Genomic DNA, 8,159 nt, shown 5'->3' on the forward strand with positions numbered 1-8,159 from the left:
ACCAGAGCTCCTTAACAGAGATTAATAGTACTTGCAAATATGTTGGTGGGTTCAGCATGTCAAGGCTGTGGTCCTTTTACAGATTAACTTTATCATAGGGTTCATTCACAGGAAGTAGCTTACTTCTGTGCCATCTGCTGGGATTAGCATTTTCTCAAAAAATAGTCTTAAAGATTGAACATGTAACATATGTGTAACATGCACTAAGCTTGTGCTATGAAAACGCTATAAGATGCATGAGGAAGTAACTGAACAGTATAGCATTTCTCTCTTGACACAATGATTTTATTATCCCAATACTATACATAATCTACTCAGGCTGAAAGAAATGAATGTCAGATATGAAGATAAACAGGAACTGGAACTATGGTCTATGTTTTCAGACACCTCTTCTTGCTGTTATTTCATCCATTTTCTCCCTTTTAGTCATTGAGAAATAAGGTACGTCTAACATGCATGACTGCCTTATTGATATTAAAACACAAATTGAAGAATTCAACACTTAAAAGATGTACTAATTGCCAAGAAGATTTCAAGGGAAAGATTAATTTTAAAATGGAGACATTTGCCTTTATTTATTTAAAAAGAAAAAAAAAAAAAGAGGAAACTTCTTATAAAAGTAAAGGGGGACCCAGTAAAACAAGGTGAGCATGGGCTGACTTGTGGTTATTTACTAACCTGTAGTGAACAATTTTAAGGAGCTCAGGTAGCATAGTGGTTACAAATCAGGCTGCCAACCTCAATATCAAGGTCAGCAGTTCAAAACTACCAGCAGTTCCGTGAGAGAGGGATGAGGAATTCTGCTCCCATAAAGATATACAGCCTCAGAAACCCCGTGCAGGATTGGAACTGACTCCACGGAACTTAACAACAACAACAGTGAACAATTTCACATTCTTCCACCACATCAAAAATTCTCCTAGAAGGTCTGGCTGGCATCTGTCTCACTCCTAACCTCACAGTACCTCCCTATACAATCCAAGCCTCACTAAATATGTGTTTGGCTGAAATGAGTGCTAGTCTATTTGTAAAGATGTACTAGAAATATACTGATGCCAATATCAAATTTATTTACCATTATAAAATGCAGTTGAGTAGCTTAGGGGTTTTGTATTATTTCTGGCAATTTGAAGGTATTACTCTCTCAATACCTATGCTATTAAAGCAAGAAGTCCAAGCTGCACTGAAGGTCTTGGAGAAAAATAAGGCTCCAAGAATTAACAGAAAACAAATTGAAATGCATTAATAAGCTGATGTGGTACTGGAAGAGAGTTACCTGGCCAAACGAATGAAGGAGACCTATATTGATGACCATTCCAAAGAGAAGTGATTCAACGGAGTGTGGAAATTATGGAACAATATCATTAATAGCACATGCAGGTTAAGTGTGCTACAGATAATTTAAAAATAGCCATGCCAAGATGGTGTCCAGCTACCACCACCAACTGCTCTAAAAGGGATCACACTGGAAGGTCTCAGATAGAATGAGAGGAAATGTGGAACAAAACTCAAAATTATAATAAAAGACCTGACTTACTGGTCAGAAAGAGCCTGGAAGAACCTAGACTATGGCGCTGTCACAGAACTCACCCTTGTGGCCCAAGTTTCAGTCAAGCAGTAGATAGATACACAGGGTTGAAAGCAACACTAGTAAGTTAGGCTCACCATGAAATGGTCCACCATTCAAAATCAAAAGGGAAACATTTACCTAAGAACAAAGTTCAAAAGGTTTGAGCGGGAGGGTGGTAATGAAATCAGAAGCACAGAGAGGACGTGCGCTAACAGCTGTTACATGGAGAGGGTTGTGATCATTGAGATGAAACACAGTGTACGCTATACTGAATGTCAAGCTGATGATCTGCTCCATGAACCTTTGCTCAATTCACAATAAAATGTTTATAACAACAACAACAAAAAAGTAAAGGGGGGGAAATAATATTTTGGTAGAATTTAAAATGATCAGATAGTGTATATACAGATTTCTGATTTCTAAAAAATTCTTTGTTATTTTCTTATATAAAGTCTATTTTTCCAATAAGTTATTGATTCTGACACTTTTCACCATGCAAATTAAAGTTAAAAATCCACCCAGTAACAATGTGTAATATAAATGTACAAAATGTAATATATTATGGTGGTTATGTGCCATGGAGTCACTTCTGACTCATAGCAACCCTGTACAGGATTTCCAAGGCTGTAAATCTTTACGGGAGCAGAAAGCCTCATCTTTCTCCAGTGGGACAGCTGGTAGTTTCGAACTACTGACCTTAAGGTTCTCAGCCCGATTCATAACCACTATGCTACCAGAGCTGCTTAAAATATATTATACTCACTGTTAAATGAATTATACTCACTGCTAAATAAATTAAAGATTCCTCTTTGCATAAAGAAAGTATTGTATTCTATTTTTGTGTATCTAAATTTATTCATATGTTCAAATTTTTATTATGATAACTTGTGATATTTAATCTTTACTATATTTAATTTTTAGTCATTGGTTATTTTAGAGCATTTAGAATCTAATGAAACTAACATTTTATATGATTATAGGTGTGAACCATCCCCAACCAGTATTAAAAATACTATTAGCTAGCTCTTACTAACTACTTATTATAGTCTAAGTACTCTAAACATATTAACTTATTCTATCCTGATAGCAATGGATGACAAAGGAAATATTATTACACCATTATACAAGGGTAAGTTAAAAGTATTGCTACAAAGTCATAGAAACCTTTATTAAGCAACACTATCAAAATATGAAGTTATTATTTCTATTTTTAAAAAATTTTTATTGTAAATTAAGTGAAGATATACAGAAGATCATCTGTTTTACATTCAACAAATCATAGACTTTGTTTCATCTCGATGATTGCAATCCCATCCAAGCAACAACAGTAACCCTGCTTCCTCCCTGGGGTTCCTATTTCCATTAAACACACCTTCCAATCTCTTCTCAACTTTGTCTTTAGGTAAATGTTGCCCTTTTGATTTTCAGTGATTGACCATTCCATGTTGACCATACCTTAACAGTGTTGTTGCCCCCCCCCTCCCCCCCCATATATCTCTCTACTGTTTGGCTGAAGTTCAGCTGTGAGAGTGAGTTCCTTTCCAGACCTGAAGGGTGCTCAAGAGCCATGGTCTTAAGTTTCCTTATGACTAGTAAGCATAGTCTGTTTTTTAATAATTTTGAGTTTTGTCCCACATATTCTGCCACTCTATCTGGGACCTTGTAAGGTGATCCCTTTCAGAGACGTTGGTAGTGATAACCAGGCAACATCTAGTTCTTCTGGTCTCAGAGTCATGGGGATTGATGATCACATAGTCCATTGGACTAATTGATTCCAAGCTTCTTCAATTCTCATCATCTTTCTTCTGCATATGGAGAGACCAATAGCTGCACGTCGGATGGCCACTCATGAGCTTTTGAGTCAGATAGCCACTCATAAGATTCTACTCACCAAAGTATGATGTAGAACATTGTCTTTGTGGACTACATTATGCAGATTGACCATGGTATCCCCTGAGACTATGATCCTAAGCCACCAAACCCAGCAACTCATTGCTTTAAGATGCTTGATAATATCTAAGACATTTTCATGATTTTGTCTGCTGTCAGTTCCACCACATTCATAGTTGCATTTGCAGGAAAGGTAAATATCCATGTACCAGTATCCTTTTTCAAACTCATATATTCATGGGATATATGTATATATATGTATATCCCACTCTTCCTTCTATACCCCTTCAGTCCACGTCTCTGCCCATGGATCTACCCACAGAACATTGTTGTTCCAAGGTTGTGTATATATCACTATTTTCCTCTACCCCCTTTGTTGTTGTTGTTGTAAAGTGCCATCGAGTAAGTTCCGACCCATAGTGACCCTATATAGGGTTTCCGAGAAGCAGCTGGTGAGTTTGAACCACCGACCTTGGAGTTCAAACAGACCTTATGGTCAAGTTTTAATCTACAGTGCTGCACCAGGGCTCCTCTATCCTCTTTAGCCCTTGCATATCTCCTTGTGTCTTCACCTATCTTCATTATTCCCCTGCCAACTTCCTTTTTCTTGTATATTGCTCTTCCCCTTCTTATTTGTTGCCTTTCCTGTCAACCAAGTTAACATGTGTCTACCTCTAGCCAGTGAATTATTCTCCCTTTCATCCCACCACTGGTAACCATCAAAGAATGTTTCTTTTAGTATGAAAACCTTTTCTGAAGTTTTTATAATAGTGGTCTCAGACAATATTTGTCCTTTTGTGACTGATTAATTTCACTCAGTATAATGTCTTCCAGGTTCATCAATGCTATGATGTATATCACAGATTCATCACTATTCTTCCCCATTTTGTAGTATTCCGTTGTGTGTATGTACCAAAATTTGTTTATCCATTCTTCCATTGATGGGCATTTAGGCTGTTTCCATCTTTCTGCTGTTGTGAAAAGTGCTGCAATGAACATCAGTGTGTTTATATCTACTCATGTCCTTGGTTATATTTATTATGGATTTATTCCAAGTAGAGGGATTGCTAGGTCATACAGTATTTCTGTTGCCACTTTTCTGAGGAAGTAGCATACCATTTTCCTCAGTGATTGAACCATTTTACAGTCCCATGAGTACTTAACAACAACTAGCAATGTAGGAGTCCCAGGTCTTCCACACCTTCGCCAGCATTTTCTGTTTTCTGTGTTTTTGAACTTTACTATTAAAGCTGGACTTCTGGTGTGGAGCTGTAGGATCAACATTGGACTTTAACCTGTAATGTCAGCAGTTTAAACCCACCAGCTGCTCCTTGGAAATCCTATACAGAGTCTCAACTGACTCGACTGCACTTAACAACAAGACCAACAATTAATGCTGGGGTGAGATATCTCATTATATTGTTTGATTTGCATCTCCAATGGCTAACGGGGAGCACAGTGGCTCTATCTGATAGTCAGTGGACTGTGAACCACAAGGTTCATGGTTTGAGCCTGCCAGCTGCTCCAAAGAAGAAATATGAGACTGTCTGTTTCTATAAAGATTTAAAAAGCCCCTGAAACCCTGTACAGGGTCATTATGATTCAGAATTGACTTGATGACACACAACAACAACAAAAACAATGACCAATAATTGTGAAAATGTTTTCACATGTTTGTTGACTGCCTGAATATTTTCCTTGGTGATGTGTCTGTTCATGTCTTATGCCCAATTTATTTTTGTATATGATGTGAGACATGGGTCTTGTTTCATTCTTCTGCAAATATGTTTCCAGTTTTACCAGCACCATTTGTTGAAGATTTTATCTTTTCCTCATTTAATATGTTTTGGCCCTATGTTAAAGAACAGTTGACTGCATGTGGATGAATTTACTTCTGGGTTATCAATTTTGTCCCATTTATTTATATACCTTTCATTGTGCCAGTCCCAGGCTATTTTGACCAGTATGGCTGTATAGTAAATTTTGAGATCAGGGAGCGAGAGACCTACAACTTTTAATGCTGGAGTGTTCTTCTTCTTAAACAAAACTGTTTATCTGAGGTCCCTTTCCATTCCATATAAAGTTAATGATCAGTTTTTTCCCATCCCTTTAAAGAATGATGTTGGAGTCCAGATTGGTATTGTGTTATATCAAAAGATTCTTTGGCTAGATTGGACATTTTCATAACGTTAAGTCTTCCTTTCCATGAACATGGTATATTCTTTCATTTTTGTAAGTCTCCATTGGTTTCTTGCAGAACTGCTTTGTAGTTTTCTTTGTATAAGTCTTTTGTGAGGGCATTGTTTCTTGGCATAGCTTCCATCTAGTATATGCACATTCCAATTTTTCTAACCCTTCCTTAAAGAATCTTGAGTTCTTCTATTTATACCACATCTAAATGGCAATTTTGACATCTTCGAGGGACTCAAATCATACTCCTTTTCAATGTTTTTTGAGTTGTGGGAACAAAAAGAAGTAGAAAAGCACTGTGGATGGATGAGGTAAGGTTTCCCAATGACATTCTCATAGCAAAGTCCTTGGTGCCCTTAGTGCAACTTTCCTGGACTGTTCCTCACAAATAAGGTTTTCAGTTTTCTTAAAATTTCTTCCTAACAAGCCCTTGTGATCATTCTGTGTTCTTTGAGAAAATCTATTTAGCTGACCCCTTTGGAATTTCAAAAACAAATTACCATAACCTTCCAAGCTCACCTCTCTGCCTTGTATATAAGTGATCCCCTTGGAAGCCATTGTTCTGAGTAGATCTTTTTTATGAAGGTACCCTAATGAATCTAAAACAAATGCATTACTGAGAGAACTTGTCTGTAGCTATACACAGGTTACAAAGGCATGTTTAAGCACATCTTGTTTGGAATAAGCCTGTGCATGTATAAACTGAAACTTTAGTGGCAATACTTTTTGACTGACCCTCGTTAAAAGAAGGTGTCCTCTCTGGCAACTTTAAAGCTACAGGAAATACCAGAGAAGAGTCTGAAGTATTTTAAAGTTATTTTGGTTGTTGAATTGAGTTCTTTATAGTGATAAATGATCACATTCACCTACCTATTGCAGAAACTGGTGCTACCAGAAAAGACCAAGGAGTATGCTGTTTTGCTGCTTTTATGTACCATTTCAGCTCTGGACAAGCATACCTGTGACAAGGCTTTATGCATATCTCAGTCTTCTCTTATACTTCACACAAATTAGCTCTGAACCACTGAGTCATTTTTCAGGGATGAAATGCAATTTAATAAGGTTGAAGAAAACATTACACTGCTTTTTGGTATACTTGCAAAGGGAGGAAAAACAAAGAAACAACCTCTCCAAAGAAACCTGTATCTATTAAAGAGGAAGGATGATAAAACCAGGATACCAAGAGGAAAAGGCAAATGTGCTTAGCTAGTCAGACAGACATCATTTCCACCTGCTCCCACACAGGAAATGTGAAGTTAGCCAACTCAGCTGTTATAAAGAGGAAACAATCTCATAAGAGCTTCTACAGTTTGCTCTGCTTTCGAAAGCAGGGAATGGAGAGAAACCCTGGTGGGATTTCTGAGTCTGGGGGAGTAAACTCACTGTGGGAAGAGGAGGGGAATGTTTTAATGCATTAATATCACAACTTGTTAAAGACAAAATCTATCACTGGCTTACTAGGTCTTGCCTATTTCCTCTCTTAGATCTGTATGTATCCATTGATGTTAAAACTATGCAATCTTACTTTAGGTAGATTAGAAATCATATTTTACACTGTAAGAAAGAAAGCCTCAGGGTAAGTTATTCAAAACCCCAGCAGAGAACAGAAGACTCTCTAACAGTAGATATGTACAGCCTGTTGAAAGGAATCTTGCTATTTCTATAATATATATGACAACCACATCTGAAATCAAGAGACCCCGGTTGTATATGGTGTCTTAACTTGGGATGTGCTACTGTGCTTGAAGGCAATGTCACATAGTGATTGAGAGGGTAAACAATGGCTTGTCTGCCTTAGTTGAAATGCAGCTGAACTGCTTACTGTGTGATACTAACCAAAATACTTCATTCTTTTGTACCTCCATTTCTTTATCTGTACAAGGATAAATTTAAAAAGTGATGCTACTGGAATTCCAGTCTGTACATGCACAGGTTTACTCCAAACAAAACATATTTAAACTTGTTGCTGTCATCATCGGTAGATGACTGTAGACAAGTTCACTCAGTAATACGCTTGCCTTAGACTCATTAGGAGCTCTGGTAGCATAGTGGTTACGAATTGGGCTGTGAACCTTAAGGTCATCAGTTCGAAACTACCAGCTGTTCCGCGGGAGAAATATGAGGCTTTCTGCTCCCGTAAAGATTTACGGGCTCGGAAACCTGTACAGGGTCGCTATGAGTTGGAACCAACTCCACGGCACGTAACCACCACCAGACTCATTAGTGTGCCTTTGATAAAGACCAAAAAAAAAAAAAATTAAATTAAATTAAAAGCTCAATGTAAACAATGACTTCCAGGGGGATTTGACTTACATTCAAGTCAGTTGAGATGATATGTCATCTGAGATTCCAGATTGCAAAGAGGTCACCTTGACAGATTTTCTCAGAGGACACAGGACAATCCTAGGGGCATATTGTTGTTGTTGTTGTCAGGTGCCATCGAGTCAGAACCGACTCATAGTGACCCCATGCACAGCAGAACGAAACAATGTCCGATCCTGGGCCAACC

The sequence above is a fragment of the Chrysochloris asiatica genome, unplaced genomic scaffold (genome assembly GCF_000296735.1).
Source record: "Chrysochloris asiatica unplaced genomic scaffold, ChrAsi1.0 scaffold00011, whole genome shotgun sequence".
Taxonomy (NCBI): domain Eukaryota; kingdom Metazoa; phylum Chordata; class Mammalia; order Afrosoricida; family Chrysochloridae; genus Chrysochloris; species Chrysochloris asiatica.